This window comes from Balearica regulorum, chromosome 6 (genome assembly GCF_011004875.1).
Source record: "Balearica regulorum gibbericeps isolate bBalReg1 chromosome 6, bBalReg1.pri, whole genome shotgun sequence".
Lineage (NCBI taxonomy): Eukaryota > Metazoa > Chordata > Aves > Gruiformes > Gruidae > Balearica > Balearica regulorum.
Genome location: NC_046189.1, coordinates 12808155 through 12820398, shown reverse-complemented (window position 1 = coordinate 12820398; position 12244 = coordinate 12808155). Strand labels below are relative to the sequence as shown.

The 12244-nt window shown below is 40.6% G+C and overlaps 1 pseudogene; it reads right to left on the bottom strand.

The window, feature by feature from the left end:
- Positions 1-3536: 3536 nt before the first annotated feature.
- Positions 3537-3704, bottom strand: LOC142602421 (U2 spliceosomal RNA; annotated as a pseudogene).
- Positions 3705-12244: the final 8540 nt, after the last annotated feature.

Genomic DNA, 12244 nt, shown 5'->3' with positions numbered 1-12244 from the left:
CCTTGTACACTCAACTTTTGAAGCCACATGTGCTGGTCTGTTTTCAGTTATTTAAAAAAAAAAGTGTTGTACACAGCACAGTATCAGACCAGTTACAGTTTATATATGTGAACATATGTGACTACATTCTTTCTCTTTAAGTAAACAGTGAGCAACAGCGTAGTCCGTGACCTTTCGGGGGGGGAAAAAGTCACCATTGGAAAAAATTAGTAGATGGCTTTATGCAATTGTGGCTACAATTCATTATGTCAAAGATGGAAAATAAAAAAAAACCAACACAGCAGTCTATCAGATCCTGCTGAGGCAAACACATGAGAATTATCACACATACACATACACTCCTAAAATAATCTCAGAGCCTAACTTCTGGGAGTGGAGGTGGTAACTTCAAATTAAGTCTGAATCCCTGGACAAAGTCCATCTCTGATGCAACTCACTGGAGGCCTCTGAAACAGTCAGAGCCAACTAAGCAGAGCAGTCTGACAGCACAGACGGAAGATGCTGTTCTGCAGGCAGGTGCAGGCAGTGCTAGGCAATGGCACCCCTGCCTATGGCTGAGAGAATGCCAACACTGAAACGGAAGACAGGATTTTGAGTACCTGTATATTGAAAAATATGTAACTATCTTCCAGTCTCTGCAAGATATTAGAGCACCAATTAAGTAGAATAAGCAATAGCTGCAGACAGTGGATTGCAGCCTCAAATCCAAACTTTTTTCTTTGCAATACAATTTAAATCAGAAGGTGAGCTCTTTTCTAAGTTAAGTTTTTGACAGATCTTCTGCTGTCTTGCTGGAGTTACAATTTCAGCCATCAAGAGGAAAGAAGATATTTATCAAATGTTAATTTCACCATTTTGTCTCAATGCCCACCAAAAGAAAGGAGCATTATGAAGTACTTTATTATTTTTTCATAAAGAGGCTTCAGGAAGATTACATATCTTTTAGCATACCACTTGTTCTCCATACACTCCACAGCAATGTCAAACACATAGTGATACTTGTAATAGAGAAGTTATCTGGGCATACATTCAGCAACATCTTTGTATCTAGATTAACATCTTCTATCTAGGAGAAAACTAAGATGTCAAAAAGCTCATGACAGTTTAAGCCTGAGGACAGTTTAAGTAGCACGGGAAGGCTAAACAGAGTTATCTGAATCCAGAATGCTGGCCAAAGTAGTTGCTGTTGTAGAACTTTCCCAATCATTGAAATTTACCTTTTTGATCAGACAATATGTGCAAAAAACCAAACCGCCACTGCCAAACAGGAATGGGTAAGGAATGGCAGATGTCACGCAGCTGAAACACTGCAGAGACACTATCATCATGACTACCAATACTGCCAGCCCCACTCAGGCCTCTAGTTTCTATTGTGTTAGGACCTATACTTTCAAAGGCCCAATGGGCAAGGAGAAAAAAAGCACGAGAAGAAAACATAAGAGACCTAAAGTGATTTGCCTTCAGGTAGGCACCAAATGACAGGTATGGCGACAGGATCTATGTCTCTGGCCTCCCAGAATACTGTCCTCTCCAGCCTGTCTTTCTGTTTTCTTGAACTAGGCCGTTAAACTTTGTTTTCCCCTTCTTCCGCATATTGCTAAAATGGAACAAAACCAGACAGTCCACAAGTAAAATTCTCAAGACTCCTGAAATGAAGAAGGACGCTAAGTCCTTGCCAAGGGTCTAGCTGCCTACACAAGTTGCACATAAATTGAGAACAAGTTTTCAAATTTCCTTTGCAATTACAGAGAAGTAAGCTCATATCCCATCCTATCCTGTCCCATTCCATCTCCCCTCCCCCCCCAGCACACAAAGTGTATGTCTTTTTGGGGAAAAAACACATTGAAAAATCCACCCTTTAGCTTGTATTGCTCATTTCCCCACACAGAAAATTAGGAGATTTAAATTAAGCTAACAGTCACAAAAAAAAGCTGTTGGAAATTTTACCAGGATGTGTAAGCCAGCCAGGTAATACCACATCCAAAGGTTCTTGTATTTTATTGGTGATAAAAGTAACACCCCCACCATGGAAAGTCAAATGGTTGGAGACAGTTTTCAGCCAGCTGACACCTCATGCAAGGAAAATGCTTTGATAGGGAAAACAGCTGCTAACACGGATTTCTGCAGTGTTCATTGGACCAAAACCAGTGTCAGCAGCCATGAGTAAAAGGACTATCTCAGAAGCAAAGTTATATAGCTCTTCCTTTTCCCTTCGTGCTTTCCTTGCAAATTTGGAGAATCAGTGGAGACATCCACAGTTCTGGCAATCGCACTGCGGGTGCCAGCTCATGGGACGGCTCCACAGCTCCGAGCCGCTGCAGCTCAGTGGCATGCTTAAGTTGCAAGTCCTTGTTCTTCTCTTCCAGGGGAGGGGAATGGTTTTGCCATTGCCTTGCTAGGGCCCAGACTTCTTGTCTAACAGCCACTTCATTTTTGGAGAGATGTTAATTTTATCAGCAGGCTCTGCAAAGAAGCTAGGTTGGTGATAATGGTCAACACTAGCCCAGAGAGGGTAGACTGGTTATTCCACCTATCACCCGAGTTGTTTAATAACATTTCGCTCTGTAAACAAACAGGATCTACAGCAGCAATAAACATACACAGAATTTTCCTTATCATATGCAATCTCCCACAGATGTCTCAATGCCATTTTAAAGAGCTGGTATACAAATTCTCTGTACCTCACATGAGAAAATTTGAAAGACTAACATATCAAAAAAAGATGAAAATGAAACCTATAAATGTTCCAGAAAACAAGTAAATAAATAGAAATCTGACATCTGCTAACAATTGTCACTCACAGTTGCTAATTTTGAATTTGGCAGAAATTCTGTTTGCAGCACTACTTTTCTGTATTCGTACAGTCTTACTCATCTCTGAAGCCAAATAACTCTCATTTCAGTCAGCAATGCTGCATGATGTGGGGCCCATTGGCTCTGCAGCATTTTTAAGTTTTCTATCCAGGTACGGGCACTCCAGCCTTTGGTTTCTGCCTTCTGGCTTGTCTACAGTGTAAGTCCCCACACGCTCTCCCTGTCTCACATACCACTGCTCACTTCTTGCCCAGTGCCACGTGTAGGTTTAAAACTAGCAGCTCTGCTGCAAACAATCCTTGTGGCCGCAGTCTCCACAGCACTGCCTGGCAGGTCAGCCTTTGTTTTACAGGCAGCTCCCACAGACTGTTCTGGTCCTTGGCAGTCTCTAGCAGACACTTAGTACAGTTTGCCTTCAAGCTTGCTCCTGTCAGCCTCTGCAACCCCGCCATACCTGAGCGCTGCAGCTCAGCAATCCACTGAGGTCCAGAGAGAAAACCAGCAAAAGATACTGTTCTTAATTACCACATGTATCCCTAGCTTCTTAAAGAGATGAAGAGTCTGTTAAGATGACTATTAGATTCCATCAAGAGCTAACCACAAGGATAATAACTTTGGTTTAGGAAATCCCTGAGCTGCAAACTGCTGGAGGATGGGAGTACATACAGGGAAGCAGTGTTTTCCCTGCCTTGTTCACCTTGTTCTCCTACATTACTCTGCTGCAATGGGTCACTGAGCGGTTGTGGTGCAGAAGGAAGATGGAGCAAGCCCACAAGCAGTAGCCCAGCTCCACAGAGATATTTAATAAGAAGTCCTCATAGCAAAGATCTACCAGATATTAAACAGACAAGAACAGACATGGCACTCTTAGCCAAAAAGCCAAGAAGAATAATAGGCTGGATGGACATTTGGTAAAACCCAGCACAGACACAAAAACTCTTCTATTTTGGTCCAAGGCCTCTGGACCTTCCCTGTTAGACAGGCTGGCAGGAGATCAGGTGATGCCTTCCTCTCTATTTGCAGTGTTTGTGACTTTCTATTTCCTACTGAAGCTTTGCTGTCTCAAAGCAGTTCTGGGTCTGGGACTGCAGCAAGGAAGCTTTATCCAGAGGGCTAAAAACCATCTGGGATCTTTTGCCGAGCAGCCAGTGTCAGCTGCAGTTGTCTGTCCTGTCTTGACTGCCTATTCTTACAGGCTATCATTGCAGCAAGACAAAAAGCCATGCCTGCTGCTTCTTGCCAGCACTCAATGAACAGATTACTCTGTAACTTTCATAAATTACTCACGTCATCCAGCAAAACTAAGTTGGATTTTCGTGATCTGTCAGTTTCTTCACTACCAACACTTCATAAGGTAAAATTCACCCTGCATTTCTAGTTATTTACTTGACCCTTAAGAAAACAGATACTTTTGACATGCGCAAGCTGGCTGATACTCTTTCTAAAAATCACTAACCTCTCAGCCTAGGGAGATATCAGATATCTCCATTCATACAGATTTTCTATGAACAGTGAATAGGGGGTGAGGCATTTTACTCTGCATTTTTCCTTTTCAATTGTGATTTGGATTGCTTTTGGCAGAATCACTTACTAATGGGAATGTGTCAGATATTAAAAGCTAAAATAAAAATCAGTGAAGCTTTCAAATAAATTACAAGCACATTAAATACAGTGCTGTATGAAGGTCAGACTGGTTTTGTGAAAATTTACTCAATGCAACAGGAACTGCATATGTAAATGCTGTTTTCTGTTGTATGCCTTTAACTTCCAGGCACAGAAATCCTTTGTCCCACGCAGCTGACACACCGTATAATACAGCGAAAGAAGTATCACAGACGCAAAATAAATAACAAATCAATCAATTGGCATTTGCCAGAAGGTAGTCTTCATGCCAACAGAATAAGTTACACCCTGTAGACAGGACCATGTTACCAATCACTGAAATCCAGGACAGGAACACAAATCAACTCTCCAGTTTGCTAGCCGTCAGGCGATACTTTCAAAACTGTCAACAGCCAGACTTTTAAGTATATAAAGATGCATATAAGTACCCATGGGACTTTCCAAAAACACAAACACGCTCTATTCCCATGGAAGTGAAAAGCACCAAATGGGATTTTTCTAATGCAATGGGGGATTTACCTGCCATTTCTAAGTGCCTGGATATCTTTCAAACTTAAGTAAACTCCCTTGTGAAAACAGTTTTTCAGAAGTGACTTTGGATTAACCATGAACTACATTTCACTCTCAGTGCACTGTGAAAAACTGAAGTTAGTCACCACAGGAATACAGGAACTGACAATAACTGCTTCATAGTGGGATTTGTACAAGGTAGGATGCTGACATGTCCCCTGAACCAGATCCTTCGCTGATGTGTAAATCAACACCAATCAGACCTTTCCAAGGTCTGGCTTTATATGCTTAAATCTAAAAGAATAGAACGCAAAAGACACAAAATTTGGAATCCACATTCTAATAACAATTTTATGTTATGTCAGGCTTGAGGGATCCATGTTCCTCTTAGTACTTACTGAAGGAGAAAGTGGAAACTAATGTTCCTTTCAGTGTTCACCTAGCAACAGTCTCTGCTGCAAATTAACCTTCAAGCTTGATACTACCAAAGCACTTAGGTCTGAATTGATTTGTAAGCTGGTATGTATTGTTCACATGCCTAAAATAGCATGTGAGCTTATGTGTTCCTGCATATAAAGATGCAGCATACATGTTTAAAAAAATTGCACGAAGAAAATGGCTAGCCACTCTTTTGTGATGGATTTATCAGTTCCTTGCTTAAGCATATTGCTATGCATTTCTTAGCAGTTAGCATCTTAGTATTCCCTATATAGGGGATGCCAGCCACTGGTCACGTGGCCAGCATCTTTGTAGAAATGGAGAGGAATTTTTCTACTCCTACCTATTTCTGCCTCTCCCACTCCCACCAGCAACTGAACTCCATTAAACCCTCATTGTACAGTTATTACATGCAATGTAAGTAAAACATTCCAGGTGCCGAACTAAATGTAGAATTTAAAGCTCATCCTGAATCTGAAACTTTCTCACAGGAAAAAAAATCCCTGGAGGTTTACATGATGCCCAGCCCTGCTCATGCTGCAGACACTTAATGTTTCTCTGGGTGACACTAGCATGAGGCCAGCGCACCCTTCACCTCACCCAATCAAGCCTTTTCCCTGGTTTTACTGAAGCTCAGTTCCTGCTCATGTGACTAGGAATTCTTTAAAACTATTAATAGAAGTGAGCTCTGTATTACAATAGCACCTATAAGGACATACTCTGCCAGGTGCTATACACATAATGAGTAGGAAGGAGACAGCAGCTTTGCCTGGAAGAAGGTATGATCCTTACAGAACAACCAAACCAACAAGTCTAGGAAAATGATCAGCCTCTTAAACAGATGTACCTGAAGCACAGAAAGATCAAGTAAAAGTTGACCAAATTCACATAGGAAGGCTCATCAAATCCAGACCTGGCTGTCCCTTGCCAAGAACATTCACGTTACAACTGCACAAGCTGAGCAGTCACTTTTACTGCTTGACTGTGTTGAAAATGCCTTCATTTATTCACCCCAGGTACAGTCCCAAAAGGTGCTGCTCTGTTTGCTCAGACAGTAGTCCTTCACTAATTCAGATTAGATAAAGTTTCAGTGCCAGTCTAGAAATTAAAGCAATTATTGAAATAAATAAATAAATGAAATCACCACTATCACCCTGTTATTGTCTTTGAAAAATATTATTTTTAAAAGAATGATTTATGATACACAGTAATTTAACACAAATATCTCCAGTCCAACTTCACCAATTGCTCCAAGTCCTCTTTGGTTATATGCAACAGGGGCTGCCTCCTCCACTCACAGACATCCCAGCTCCTAGCCTTTAACTGAGCCACAGGGAAGCTAAGCATCAAGGCTTGTAAGGACAAGTTGAAATGACCATGTGTTCAGTCAGAATCCAGGACATCTTGTGGCAACATTTGATTTTTAAGATCACAAAATAACTACAATTTTTTTTTAAGCATGCTGTTATTACAAGATTTTGAGTCAGCAGGAGCATGTGCATATTTTTCAGAGTATTTTTTCCAGTGACTTAATGTCTGAATGAATCCATCATGAAACACAGAAGTGCCATTAATATTCATCCCAAGCAAAAGAACAGCTTTGAGAGTGTCCACACACATTTGCTTCACTCCAGCCACGGTTCACTACCTTGAATACTCATTGCACCAGACTGTTTGGTCCTGGTAAACACTGGACAAGTTTTCCTGGCTCCCGTACTTACTAAACCAAAGGAACATTTTTCTGACAAGTGTGTAGCTGGTGTATTTCAGAACCCCAGAAAGCATTCACAGGCTATCTTTGATAAAGTCTCTCTCATACAAGTTCACAAACCAGGTTGGCACAATAAGGAACAGAACTTTGGACTTTACAGAGCCTTTCAATAAATCAGAAAAGTTTTTTGAATATGAAAAAAGTGACTCCCCAAGAACTTCCCAAAAATGGAAGGTAGCTATGCAGCCCAGAAGGTGCAATGAAATTCTCCTTCTTATCAATCCCCAACATCTATGCCTTACCTACATGGCACTGCTGCATCTTTCCAAACAAAAATGTACAACTGAGAGACATTTTCGTGAAGCCAAGTTTAATTTGTCAGTTTTTCCCACAGGCCAAGCTAATTTTGTTCCCATCCAACTGCAGCCAGAGATCTGTTCTGCATCAAATGCAGATACTCCCAGATGCTTCCCAGCACTCTCCCCAAATGTCAATGGCATGCAAATGAATTCCACATGCAAATGAGCAACTCAGTGAATGGTGACAAAAGTGTCCTGTTATTCCAGTTCTATGACTCAAGAAAAACAAGGCAGCCTCACTACATGTATGTTACCTTTTATCCAATACCTCTGTTAAACATTTAGTGGACAGATTCAGAAAAATGCACACATCTTAGACTGCGTCCTAGTCCATGAGCTGACTTACTGGAAACCTGGGATTTACTGCTCTGGTGGCAGGTAAAGGTGGCAAAATCCAGTTCCTAAAGACAATAAAATGTTTCTGTATGGGTACTGATGATTCAGTTTCTTCTCCCTGTGTAAAAACCTGAATTAGCTCTCTATGAGTTTATATCAGGGTATTGGAATGAGGAATCCTCCTCTCCCTGACTTGCTAGGCAGTTGAGAACTCATAGTTCCAGTGATCTCCACAGCCTGCCCCTACAGATCCACACTCATAGGCCAGGAAAGATCTACCTCATTCCCCCCCCAACCTCTTTCCACGTCAGAGACCAGCACCACAGAAGATCAGTCACAGTCCATATACAAAGCAATTCATGACAAAGTCTTAAATACTTTGTGATGTATTGCATTATAAATGCTTTATTGTTTAGTTGTACTAAAAATTTATTGTGCATCAGAAGCAAGAGCAGCAATCTCAGATCCCTATCTTGCTTAATAGTTTTAACTTCCACTGGATAAATGTGAATGAAGAGGTTGTATCAAGAGAGGACAGACCTATAATTTTTTAAAGGAAGCTATCAACCCCAAATTATGAAAGTTTCCAAATATGAAACCACTTTGCATAAGACTTTAAAAAACTACTAGCAATTTGTAGCTAGATTCTATTCCAGAAACTTCACAGATCCTCTTTCACAGTAAGTACACATTGTACTTTAACATAGTGGTTTTACAGCTCTCAGCAGTTTTAATTATATAGATTCTCAGAACTCATTTCACAAAAGTTGTACCACAGTATATGGCAAAAATTCAGATACCTTATGTAAGCCCATGCAACAAAAAATTGTCTCCTGTCGAATCAAGTCTTTGCAGGAAACAGCAACTTATTGGGTGACCTGTTAAACACATCCTGTACCTGAACAATTCCCTACTGGTTTCAGTACAGTATCAGATACTTCAAACATACCAACAGTTCTCACATCAGGAAAATATATAGCACTTAAAACTGAATCACTTTGGCCATAATAAAAATTATTCAACTCTAGTGTTACCAGTACCAGCACTTCTTTTAACTACTCAATTAAGTCCCAGCAGTTAGCCATTATATCATTAATTTCAAAGAACAATTTGCAAGGGCAAAATTTTGCTTTTCCATCTGAATCTACAATAACTACTAAAACTTTAGTAATTCTTAGATGCTAGCATCACCTGTTTAAAACAACCAGCATTTACCAGGTAACAGAAACAGAGTTCGTTATGCTGCAGAAGTAGGGCACGAACCTGGTATTAAGGTGATCTCAGGCAGTTCCCACTATTGTAAGTTTCAAGAACAACAATTCCTCTATTTTAAGACATTTGTATGCAAGTCATGCTCAAGTCTCACAAATCACTGGACTTCACCCCATCCTTCTCATAAAAATTAATAAAAATCATACTGCATACACCAATGCTATACTGAGAATGTGCTGATAAAAATGTTGATTCAAAAACATCAGTCTGATTTAATTTTTGCATTAGTAAGAAAGATGTCACAGTCCTAAGATGTACCTATGTAATACTATTCCAGCAAAAGCAAATATTGAGGCTGATGAGATTCAATTTCAAGAAATCCCCCACCATCATCGCCAAGGGGTTCCAGGAAATGTAGGTATTGATTTCAGAATAAGTGAGTTTATGGATCAAAAAGCTTCTGCTTCCTTTACCCAATTGTTTTGTAAAGCTTAAAGGTTAATTTCAACCCAAGAGCAAGTCTGTTGCAGCCACAGTATCTAGTCAGAGTCCCACATCAGGGGCAGACTTAGAGAAGATTTGAGAAGGCTGTCCCTTTCCTCTCAGCTCCTGTCACATGGGGTATGTACTCCTAGGACATTTGGTGGACATGCTACAATGACAATACACAGCTCTTTTGTGCCTGCATCCACATCACAGCCACATCAGCCAATGCTGTTATACTGGGGAAGCAGTCTGCTAGATGGATGCCAGTGGTCCTCCTGCCCAGCTACACAGATATCCAGTTCCTTTCCTCCCCAAAGAGAGTATTGGTGCGTACCCACGATCAGATTCCTCTGCCTCAAGTCTCATCAGGAGCTGAGCACCCACCTCTTTAAAAGAATTGCCCAGCTGGTATTCATAGCTGTTTGATCTTTGCATTCAAGAGCAAGGCATCAACCATAATGATCTCAGAGACCAGTCTGAAGTATGCCAGGATGCCTTAAAGCATCCAACTCCATGCAGCACAGTGCAGAAGTAAAGCCTCTGCCTTGGGTGTACGCAGAGCCCTGCTGTGGACAGAGTCCTGACACTGCACATCAGTGAGGAAAACACGCTGCAGAGCAAGACTGAAAGCACTGTGTGACCTTGGAAGAACCTGGTGTCCCTGGGGAGATGCACCACAGGAGGATCTCTCCCACGGAGCCCACAGCGGGATATATTTGGAACTCTAAACACAACCTAATGTGAAGGCATTATAATACATTTCTTATTTACAGCTACCAGGAACTTGCTTATATCTCTGAAATCTCATGGGTCCATTCTTCTGTCAGCCTTGCAGAATGGCTAGGAGCACTTCCCTAAATTACTAGAAAACCAGTAGGAGCAAGCCAAACTAAAAGAGGTTTTTGATACAGACAGCTAGTTAATCATTTGCCCATTAAATGAAAAATGTAAACAAAGCTGCATAGCAGAGATGTTTGTTAGGGAGCATTTATCAGCTCTTTGATGTTTGTAATCTGAAAAGTTATTTTATTCTTCCAAATTGTATCTTGATGCTAATTTTGTTACAATCAGCTCCAGCAACATGATCTTGTAGTATAAAGCAGCAGCAGCAGCTACACAAGAAAAGGAAACTAAGAGTGGGCTCAAAGGCACATATGTGTGTTACAAGCTTTGTCAAAAACATGCATATCCTGACAGATGCTGTGAGTTGAGTGGTTATTACATATCAAGCTGAGATAATAGCTCGGTAAGCCTGTGTAAAGTGATCTGGTGATCCTACCTGCTCATGGTCTTAACCAGGAAGTTCCTTTTATTACTACCTCACAGAGCAGAACTGATGATAGACTTGGACTCACTGTGGTTGTTGTACTTTGATGTATCTCTAAATTCAGTGCCTGACTTTCAGCAGCAATTCTGCTTTCGTCTGTCACTTAAAAAGTCCCACACCTACTGACTTTAGGAATACTACATTTAAAAAGAGATAAATGGTCATGACTAAAGATGAATTTTTTATTTTTTAACTCAGTGGCTAAACTGCAAATGTGTGTATGAGGAAGACATTGAGTAGTGATCTATCAAGAGGATAGCTTAAAAAAATCCCACCAAATATTTAGGATCAAATAAGTAAGTACTAGTTCAAAGATGAGCTGAAAATAATATATAGTTGTCATTGACACAAAGAGTTGGAATGTGCTCTCTAAAATGTTAACTATACAGTTCAACTTAAAATTCTTCAGCCTGCCCTAGCAAAGACTGCAAGGTAAGGTCCTTTTCGGTTACAACATTGACTGTGCTGGTATGACAGATGTTTCATGTCCTATTGGCTCTGTTATAGTGCTTCACTCAATTTTTATGTTTTCAACAAGCATTGGCTAACTAATAGGTTTTAATCCTTCTCATTTGTGCTCTTGCCTCTCTATCAGGCCAGCACAGATACCTCCAAATTAGCTCAGAGCATTAACATTCCAGATTCCTCATCTTTTGCACAGAACCCATGCATTGTATTTTCTTCCACAAGTCTACAGAGATGAAGAGGTTTTTGTTTGACATATCATGCTTGTATCAAGACCTCTGTACTTTCAGATCTCCACTACTTCAGTTCTTCCAATTTTCTGTTTCCATTTTCCAAATATGCTCTTGGAATTGTCATCAGGAGGGAGGGTCGACAGGAAAAAAAACCCCATAACTAAGTGCTGAGCTCACTTTACCATATGTGAAATTGCAACTAGAAGCCAAGGCATTTTTTTGTATATCTAATCTATTGCAGAAGATGCCAGAAAATGGAGGAGCCAAGGACTTAGCAGGTAGCAGGCCAATATGTGAGCACTGAAGGCCTATTCCAGCTGTCAGCAAAAGCACTGGAAAAACTGGATCAGGGCCTAAGGTTTTTAAATCTGAAGCTGGAATAGTCTTGCCACAAGAACAAAAGTCTGGTTCACACTAGAAAATCAACATTATTTCAACACTAACAGTAACTCCCAATGTAAACTGCCTCTTGAGACAATGATGCCTGGTGCCCATAGACAAAAGTTGTGGTAAACTGACAATATTTAAAAGCATGAAATACAGAGCTCTGTGTGTGTGCTTATTCATCAGATCACACAACAGACTTAATGACCATGGACATTTCTAGATGACTTGGATAGGTCCTATAATTTGGGAGGAAATAGAGCTTGGATACTCCTTCCAACACAGATTTTTACAGCTCTCTATTCAGCAATACTTTTTGTAATGGTACTCTCTTTGAATAAGGGGAC